Genomic DNA, 10680 nt, shown 5'->3' with positions numbered 1-10680 from the left:
ACATGTGAAAGAACATGGATGAACTCTGAGTGTTTTTCGAGTCTTCCTAATTCATTACTTAGAATGTATCACCAAATGGGCTTCACTGTACTTATGAAGTCTGCTCAGGGTTGCCACTAGCTGTCTTCTGTTTACTTACACAGAAAACAAGCATCATTATATACATTTCTCCAAAAAATCAGTCCTAACCTCTAGTATGTTCAAGTTTACAAAGGCATGCAGGCAACTCAAGAGAATAGAATGAAATCAGTTTAAGTTATTAACACAGTTCAGAATATAATCATATTCGCCTGATATTTAATCGGCTCTTGCTTCTGTTTCCATATTTGAAGGAGGTCCTAGACCAAGAGGTAAATGTTGTCCCTTAGATTAGAGTATTAGCCAGAAACTCCACATATAGTCGTTGGCATATTTTGCCACAATTAGAGGACTGATCTTCTGTGGTGTTTCCGTTACAGTGTAAAGCTGAATTCTTAGAGGACACCAAAAGTTGGTACTACAAATATTATAGATCCTAATATTGTTGTAAATGTAAGTTATCCAATTTAGCTATAGTTTTAGAATTCTTAAGTGTATTAGGTGAAAATGCTGCATGTTCAGTATATTCTGGTTACAGCTGGCAGGTCATTCATTTAGGTACTATATTAATATTTAGTGCAATAATTTTATGAAAAAGGGCAAACAGGATATATCTGAACAATATGCCTGGAGAAAATGATATGCTAATTTTTGTGTAGTTGGGTAAGACATTTTTTTTACTCTGGCATATTCTGGAATTTTCTAAAATGATTAATATAACTTTCATAATAGTTTGAGACAAATCTTGAGTTTATAATGTACAGTGAAAATTTTATTCCAATCTAATTAGCAAAAGCTAATTTTAGATTAATTTTTAATAATAGTTTCAGAAAGACTTCTTAAAATAATATACATACGTACATGGAAAACATTTATGTATTCTGGCCCCACCTCAAGTCTCCATGTTCTAGATTTCACCTAAACTAAGTGTATCTCATGCAACAAACCTGGGTAGTGTTTTTAAAAAGTATGAATTCATGAGGATCTAGCTCTGAGTTACATAATCATAATCTCTGAGGATGAATTCTGATCATACTTTAGTTAAAGGGTACTCATTTTTTTTGCAAATCCATTCTTATATATAGTATCTTTATATTTAAGTTTTAATTATGGAATATAATAAAACGTTTATATCTTAGAACTAAAGTAGATGGTGTTACATTGCTGGAGAATTGTTTTAGTCCATTACCCAACCAGACTGCTAGCATCTTGCAGGAGAGAAAATGGTTTATGCCACTGAAATATTTCATGACAGTTTTAGTTGCTTTTTTCCCTTAAAAATATTTCCTGACTTATTGATGCACTCTTCTTAATAATTAATTATATTCACCCTTCTTCTCCCCTATTCAATTTCTCTCCCAACTTGACACTCTTCTATGTAGAGATTAAAGCTCTAGTGAGCAAGAGCGTTTATCGCTGAGGTGATTAATGGGAGTCTAGACAAGCATTTGGGGAAAGAGAGCCATACCTATTTATGAGCACCTCAGAATATCTGCATTATACATATCCAGGATATTAGGAGGTCCTGCACTATGAAAACAAAACAATGGTTTTATAACTGTGGTTTAAGTATAGCTGACAAAAGGCTGTTTTTGATCACAGTATAGAACTAAATCCAAGCTCCAAAGTGCATGTAAGGTTTTGAAGAGTTTTCTTAACATGAACGATTGGGAAGGCAAGTCTCCTCCAGAGAAGTTTAGAGATCCTCATTCCTTTGTGGCTCCTACTCCAAAATACTTTCAGTAATAAGTAAAACAGAGGCATGCCTCAGTCAGTGAAGCATATGACTCATGATTTTGCCGCCGGTCATGATCCCAGGGTCATGATATCCATTCTTGTGTTGGGCTCTGCACTGGCAGCATGGAGCTTGCTTGGGATTCACTCTCTCCTCTCTCTCTGCCCTTTCCCTGCTCATGAGCATGCACTCTCTCTCTCAAAATAAACAAACTTAAAAAAAACAATGAACAAAAACTAATAAATAAATATTAAGTTCAAATATTTAACAGTATATCACAGCCAGTATTTTTGCTATGTGCTCTACTGAGCACTGTCACATCTTATTCTGATAGTAGGAGATGGGTGTTGTTATAGCTTTTATATTAGGAATGTTTGCTTACATGTAACATTGACATGAATTGATGAGAGTAATTGGTCATAAAAATATGGATTCTCTGAACTCATTCAGAAAACATTTATTGAGCTCTTTTATAAGTAATATAAGGAAATGTTGATTATAAGGATCAGGAAACCTGAAACACCATTATTTCAGCAATCATCCACTGTTACAGCCCCAATACTGTGCTCATCAAAGAAAAGCAGAATGGTGGTATATATTGGTAGATGTGGCTCACTTCCCTTGCTTCAGTCATTTGGGAAAACAATGAGAAGAACCCAAAGTGGACATGATAAGAGCATGAAAATAAATCAATATAAAAATATACAGATTAAATGATAGGATATGCAAATATATATAAAAGTAATGTAGGCAGGGTGGTGGGAGAAATAGTGTGTGGATTTAGATAAAGCAATAAGCCATGACTTCTTAAGTGTTGAAACATATGCTTGGTATATTTATATAATTTTTTATAATAATGCAATAGAAAATAGAAAAAATCAATATGCAATTTAAAACTCTGAGGTTCACAAGCAACCAAATAGTTGTTGCATTTTAATATTATAGTTCAATTCAGCAAGTGCATGAATTTCTCTTCCTCAACCAAATGCAATTAACATCCATGAAATTATACAACTTTCTATTTGCCTTTTCCCACTTATAATAATTGTGGCTAACGGCCATCTAAATTATTCATTGTATGTGGTGAACAAGTGATTATTCTTAAAACAGATCCTGTGCTCTTTTAAATTACTTTCCTTCATTCTCCAGTTGGCCCAGACCATTACTGAGTTAAATGTTTCTTAATGAAGAATACTGCCTCACTGAACTTGGCTTTGTCTGTGAGTCATAGGAATAATTTGAAATTCCTAAAGTCCAGAATGGCATCTCAAAACGAGATGGCAAATGCTAAAATTCTGTATCTCTATTCTATGGCCTTTTTCCTGAAATGCTTTTTTTTCTTTGTTCTTTAGAAACAGCATACTCTCAGAGAGTATATTTTAAATCTCTAAAACTGGATATAAATAGTTGATGTGCTGATTATTTTAAGTTGATTTTATGAATTAAGACATAAACACAACTTATAAAATGAATAGAAACATGATGTATGAGGGAAGAGGGCAAAAGAAAGGCATAGAATAGTGTGTCTGCTTGCTCCCCTCCTCTACGCACTGGTCCTTCCTATATTGAAAAGAGGCTAATAAAATTGCCTCAGTCCAAGGCAATGATAGAGTTACACTTTTTAATTTTTACTTATTTATATTTTTGAGAGAGAGAGAGAGAGCACATGAATGCACACATGCGATTGAGGGAGGGACAGAGGGAGAGGGAGAGAGAGAATCTTAAGCAGACTTCACACAGCATGGCCAGACCCCTGACGTGGGGCTTGATCTTAAGACCCCAGGACCTGAACAGAAATCAAGAGTTGGACGTTTAATCAACTGAGCCACTCAGGTTTCCCTAGAGTTACATTTCAAAATATGCAGTCAGACTGTGTTCATGCCATTGTGCTTTATTCATTCTTTTTTATTTTCCATTTCTTTGTGTACCATCCACTTCCATGTGGTGAGGTTATGCTTAAGTTAACTATACATATCTGATGATGTCTCTCGCCCTCGTACTTTGATTCTCATTTGTTAACTATGAACTATATATATAATATATATCACAGCCTTTACCAGACCCTGTGTCATAGTGTGGGGTTAGCCTATATGTTAACAACCTTGAGTTTTCATTTAGATACTATTTCTTTCGTATATCCCACTCTTCACGATGTGTGTGTGTGTGTGTGTGTGTGTGTGTGTGTGTGTGTGTTCATCCAAGTGACAGCCATCAGAGGTTATTAGTGAAATAGTCCTGGTAAGTAGCCTGGGTCAAACAATATTAGATTGCCACCAGAAAACCATAATTTTGCACACTGTGCACTATTACTAAGCAACGATGTTATTTTAACACAATATTATTCTTTGTTTACTGGCTAAAGACTTGGTTTATGTTATGAAATTATTTTGGTGAGCAAATAATTTTTTTAAAAGACCTATATGGTGAGCCAATAATTAATCTTAAATTTGTGGGCCTGACTCAATGGCTTTGTAAACAATTGGTGCAAAATACCAAATTAGAACTTAAGAGTTACAAAATCTAGAAACATTTACTTTTTTGCCTGTGTTTGCTTGAGCTTCTGGTTGACAGAGTACATCTCTAAGATATGGAAATCCCTTCTTCTTTGCTTCCTTCATGTGCCAGAAATTGATTTTGCAGTCAGCAGGAGTGTCACACCCAGCTGTGTCCTTTTTCATTTCTGCCTTTCCCTTGACTTTACCTTGTACTTACTCAGAAAGCAATCACATAACCCCAACAGTGTCAAAACTGTAGTATTCTAAATGTCTCAGCTAGGTAGCTCCAAACTTCCAAAAACCTCCTGACTTTTCTTGTGATCAAGGGCCCATGTATGCCTAATCAAGTGCCTTCATACAGAGACACTCATTTAGCTAAATTATTATGTGTTGTAATAAAAAAGTAATCACTTTAATACAAAATTTTTCACTATAGTGATAAAATATTCATGCAATATTTAAATATGAAATAGCAAAATTAAATACATAGACATTTTATTATAACTTATGAATATAATAAATTAGCATTCTGTGATTATGCAATTTTTAAGTTAGAGTTTTTTCCCTGCATTTTGGTTATACAGGAAACATATTTAAACTTTCTTTAAAGTAATAAATATGAAGGCATAATCAAATGTAAAGTTTGGCTTCCGTACTTATATCTCTTTTATCTGTATTTGTTCCCACTTATTGTTAACCAGAGCAATTGCCCGTGAAAATAAACCTGAAATAAACAATTAATATATATGGATAATAGTACTTAAAATCCTATGGTGTCCAAATATATTGGGCTGTTTAGGGTATTTCATAGTTTTATATGAGGTGAGTTGTAGTCTAGAAATGGGGATATAATATACCAAGTTCCATAATTCAGATTTCATGTCTCTCAGATATACCAGGGCCATGGATAAGTGAAATATTCTGATGGAAAGTATAAACACAGGACAGAGGTCAGCTACACATGGTGATTCCATTGCCTCAAAAACTGTTACCAAGGAGGTCTGCACCTCTAAACCCACTATAATTGCCGAGGAGGAATTCATGCTGTGTGTTTATATATCTTTTGATTTAAAAAAAATTAAAAAGCCAAAAGTTGGAGCTTGAGAATTATGATATATCCAACTTTGCAAATGTTGGCAAAAAAACTTTTTTGGCAAACCTTCATATAGGCCAAACCCATGCAGGCAAAATTAAATTTATATTTCTGAGGAATTCCATCTGAAAATAACATATATTAACCAGAGGTTTGAGGGCTTTTGTTTGTTGTTATTGTTTTGTAAATTATTTAACTGATTAATTCTCCATTGAAAATCCTGTAAAGTTTTCTTATTATAGTTCATTAAATAAATGCTGATTTCTCAGCCTGCCATTCACTTTCCTTCACAATATAGACCCAACCTCATTATCTGATGTTCTTCTTTTCCCATACTGGTTTCCTTCCTTGATACTATATTCGTGGATGCCACTCTCCCATTTTTGTTTCAGTGCTCATCCTGAGTGCTGTATTGCTCAGAAAGTTTTTCTTCCCCCTCTGGCCAAATAATTGGATATTTTTTCCTTTTCCTGAAGCACCCGGGGATATTTATCTCCTCAAATGATGCTTATTTCAGTTTTTTAAGTGGTTACATAGTTGCTTGGGTATTTCATTGACAAAGTGTCTAAACCTAGGGCCACCTTCTAGCCTAACAACATGCCTACCTTTGTCTTGGAATATCAGGGTGTTTTCAGTGTTGTACGTATAATGGGGAGTAAGAGAACTAATGTGTACTGAGTACATACACAAGGCCGGGCGCTTGGCTCTATTACTGGCAAACGTTCAAGTTGTTTTTAAGTCTGCCCAAGCTCCATCAGTTTAATTAAAATAACTGATATATTTGAGTTTTAAGAACTGATGTATTTTCTAGGAACTTTTAGGCAAAGGAAGTATACTCGATGTATCTATTCATTTACATATTACTGTGTTCATGGGTTAACTGGGAAGCCTGTTACAGTGATAAAGTGTTGAATAAAATGAAAGTTGGTGGCTGTAATGTAAAAAAAAATAAATAAAATGGGTCTTCTTGTTCCTATTTTTCTAATAGTACTGAAAATATCTAATGCCTATTCTTTATGAAAAGGGTGTTTTCTCAGAGAATTAGCACTTATTCCATGCTGATGCTAGCTCTGACTATTTCTATCACATTAAACCAGTTGCTTCTGATCTAGCATTCTTCCACTTACTCCATGCACAGGTTCCAGAATTAATTTTGTAAAATATATATTGATCATGCTGCTTCTCTGCTGAAAGGCCCCTCTCTCTCATGGCTTGTCATGAATTTTAGAATGAGTTCTAATTTCCTACCTACATGCAAAAGAATCCCTATAATCTGAAACTAATCTATTCCTCAATCATTTTCATCTGAAATCCTAATGTATTGGACAAATTCATTGCCTTATCAAAAATATTTTGAAGCTGTATCAATCAGAGTTTAATCCAAGAGATAGAAAACTCTCCAGGTATTTTAACATAAAGAAATTCTACACAGGGAATTAAGTGATTATAATACTGATGGAAATGCAGTAGGCCAAAACCAGATTTTAACTCAAGGTATAAGAAGGATTCCTACAGCAATGAAGAAGTGATTCACCAGGGTTGCCACTCCCCCTGAAGCCAACACAGGAACTAATGTCAGAATCAAAAAACCCCTACCAGAGCTGACACCTCACTGTCAGAATACTGAAAAATGATCTATGGAACAGAGCTGCAGAAAAACTACCACCAAAATTGGTCTGAAAATTGGTCTCTGCTTCATTTCCTCCTTTCAGTTGTTCTTTTTAAACATCATTTTGGGGAAAATCAACATCCTCATTTAGGAAGAGAACAAAAGTCTCTGAGGGAGGGTAGTTCTTGACATCCTTCTGTTATAGTTACAGTTTCTTTTTCTGGTACATCAGTATTTGAATAAATTCCTCAAATGTTTATCATATAATCTCATTTAGAAAGAGTGAGAGTGTGGGGCAGCTGGGTAGCTTAGTCAGTTAAGCATCTGACTTCAGCTCGAGGTCATGATCTCACTTGAGAGTTTGAGCCCCACCTTGGGTTCGGCTCTGTCTGGGATGCAGCTCTGTCTGGGGTGGGGCTCTGTGAGTTCAAGCCCCAAGTTGGGCTCTGTGCCGACAGCTTGGAGCCTGGAGCCTGCTTCAGATTCTGTGTTTCCCTCTCTCTACCCCTCCCCCACTCACACTCTGTGTCTCTCTTTTCTCTCTAAAAAATAAATAAACATTAAATTTTTTTAAAAGAAAGAGAGTGTTCTTTGGTAGAGTAAATAATTTAAAAAATCGGAAAGTTAATTTAATAGACTAGGAAATAGAGAATGAATTCAAATATCTGAAAATCTTAATAAATTCCATTTCTGTTTCCTAATAATTAAGCACCATAAGAAAGATTATTTTGTGGCCTATCCACTTTATACATGTTATCTGTTGATCTTCCACCACTTTTCATCTACCATCTTTGTAGGTATTCTTATTCTAATTTAATAACAGAAGAAAATTAATATCAGGGGAATAGATTTTCCCATGTTTAAATAGAAAAGGTTAACATTAAGGTCTTTATGATTGCTACCAATCCTTTCTTAAGTAAAATAACATTCATTTTTTATGTTTAAGATTTATGCCAAAAAAATTAAAAATTTATCGTGGCCTTACATTGTTTAAAAACTGTGAAACATGGGAGGAGCCAAGATGGTGGAGAGGAAGGGAGCTCTGTAAACTTCATCTGCCCCATCGATCGAACTGAAAAGGACATTACTCTCATCTGCAAGAGCGAAAGGGGAAAATACGGACTCCAGAAGGAAGAGAACCTGAAGGATACCTGAGTGAGTGAGTGCGAACTGGGGAGATTGGAAAACGGGCCAGCCTGAGACGGGCAGGGGAGGTGGCAGCCCCAGCCCAACAGGGGGCAAGTGCGCGGAGCTCGAGAGACAAAGGGAAGAGACAGAGAGACTGAACACACTCATAGTACTGTCTATGGGGAAGAGGTAAAGAACGCTTAACTGCGCTTGGAGAGAGAAGCTCACTCCATAGATAACTGCTGTGTAGCCTAAATCCTGAACCCAGGTGGTGCAAGGGAAGGAACAGCTTCCAGCCCAGCGCCATCTTGGCGAGGAGACAGTGACCACTGCAGCAGCGGTGTCAGCGGTGCTCACTTTGACCTCGGTTTTGGGAGTGGGAGCACTCACCTCATTCCCACGGCGCATCTCACCCCCAGCATTGGCCGCGCGAACCCTGAATCCTGGGTGCCAACAGGGAAAAAATAGCCCCCACCTCTGCGTGATCCCGGCAGAGAGTTGGTGGTGATGGAGACCTGGGTGCACGCGGGCAGGCTGCAGGAGCTCCCAGCTCATTTCCAGCAGCTCCTGGCACCACCTCAGGCAACAGCTACACCCTCATTCCTCCCCCAATGCTAATGCGATCCCCGCTGGGGGTTGGGTCTGTGACTGTGCGCACATACTTCACCTTCTGCTGCTCATCTCCCCCCCCCACCTCCACCCCACCCCCCGGCAGGGGCAGCCGAAATCCCAGCCTGAGCCAAGACAAATTGATTCCTCCCTCTAAGAAGCCAGCAACCAAAACAAAAACATCTCATCTGGGGTAGCATAAAAAGTGCATGGACTGGAACTTTGAACCAAGGCGGGCCTGGAAAATACAACTCGGCTCAACCGAGGCCCAAGGAGATCGGACTCATTAGAATGGCCTACAGTTCATAGTTCAGCAGAGCTTGGCAGACCACCTATCTAATCTCTGCAGACACAAAGGCGGAGCCTCTGAGAGCAGCCTCCGTGACCTACCACATCAAACCACGCCTATCTAACAGGGGGAGCTGCTGTTTTTGTTTTTGTTTTTTGGGGTTTTTTTTTTGTTGTTTTTGGTTTTTTTAATAATTTTTTTCTTCTTCATTTTTTTCCTTTTCACTTTTTTCTGTATGTATTTTTTATTATTATTACTTTTTTTTACTTAAATTTTTAAAAGATTTTTACTCCTTATTTTCCTTTCTCCTTTTTCCCTTTTTTTTCTTCTTTGCCTTCTTAAAATCCAGATATATTCTCCTATATCTCATCCCTACCTCTCCCCTCAACTGGTGATACACTTTTAGACTGTCCATTGTCCTTTGTTGTCTCTGACCCCATTCATTTAAAAAAATTTTTTTTCTTCTTTTTCTTGTTCTTTTCTTCTTCTCCTCTTTTCATCTCTTTCCTCTCCATTCTCTTATTTTCTTTCCCTCTGTTAATGTGTTTGTTTGTTTGATTTGTCTGTGCATTTTTGTGTTACTGTTCCCTCTGTGTGTGTCTGTCTGTTTTCCTTCTTAGGGCTACACCAAGAAAAAGCCAAAGTGTGCATGACAGCGAGTCCCAAATACCGCTGAGTAGGGAAATAAAATATTCAAAGTCACAACAAGAGAAACTGAGAGACACCATTAAAATAATATTTCCTGAAATGACAGGCCCTGGACAGTCAATAAGCCTCCTTTAACAGAGAAATATTAATAGGTGCACAGTGTACAACGAGCTTTCTAAAGGTGACAAGAAACAGAAAACTAGCAAAAGTGACAAAACGAAGGAACTCTCCCCTGAAGAACCTCCAAGAGGAAGTCACAGCCACAGAACTGCTCCAGACAGATCTACAGAACATACCGGATCAAGAATTAAAAAACCTGTCATAAAATTAATCGCTGGGGTTGAGAAAAGCATCAAAGAATCAACTGATGAGTGATGAGTTTAAAAAGGCTATAGGTGAGGTGAATAACAAACTGGAGGCAGCCACCTCAAGGATTGATGAGGCTGAGAGAATAGGTGAATTAGAAGATATAGTTATAGCAAAAGAGGAAGCTGAAAAAAAGAGAGAGAAATTAATCCAGGAGCAGGAAAGGAGAATTCGAGACCTGAGTGACGCAATCAAGTGGAACAACATCCGTCTCATAGGAATTCCTGAAAAGGCAGACAGAGAGAAAGGGCCTGAAGGGATACTAGACCAAATTATAACTGAGAATTTCCCGAATATGGGAAAAGAAATAGACATTCAAATTCAAGAGGCACAAAGAACCCCCTTAAGATGTAACATGAATCGGCCTTCAGCACGACATATCATAGTGAAACTGGCAAAATATAAAGATAAAGAGAGAGTTCTGAAAGCAGCTAGGGAGAAAAGGGCCCTCACATACAAAGGGAAACCTATCAGAGTGGTTACAGACCTATCTAATGAAACCTGGCAGGCCAGGAAGGAATGGCAGGAAATCTTCAATGTGATGAGCAGAAAAAATATGCAGCCAAGAATCCTCTACCCAGCAAGCCTGTCATTCAAAATAGAAGGAGAAATAAAAGTGTTCCCAAATAA

The sequence above is a fragment of the Suricata suricatta genome, chromosome 6 (assembly GCF_006229205.1).
Source record: "Suricata suricatta isolate VVHF042 chromosome 6, meerkat_22Aug2017_6uvM2_HiC, whole genome shotgun sequence".
NCBI classification, from domain to species: Eukaryota; Metazoa; Chordata; class Mammalia; order Carnivora; family Herpestidae; genus Suricata; species Suricata suricatta.
Note: the sequence above shows the minus strand (reverse complement) of the source record.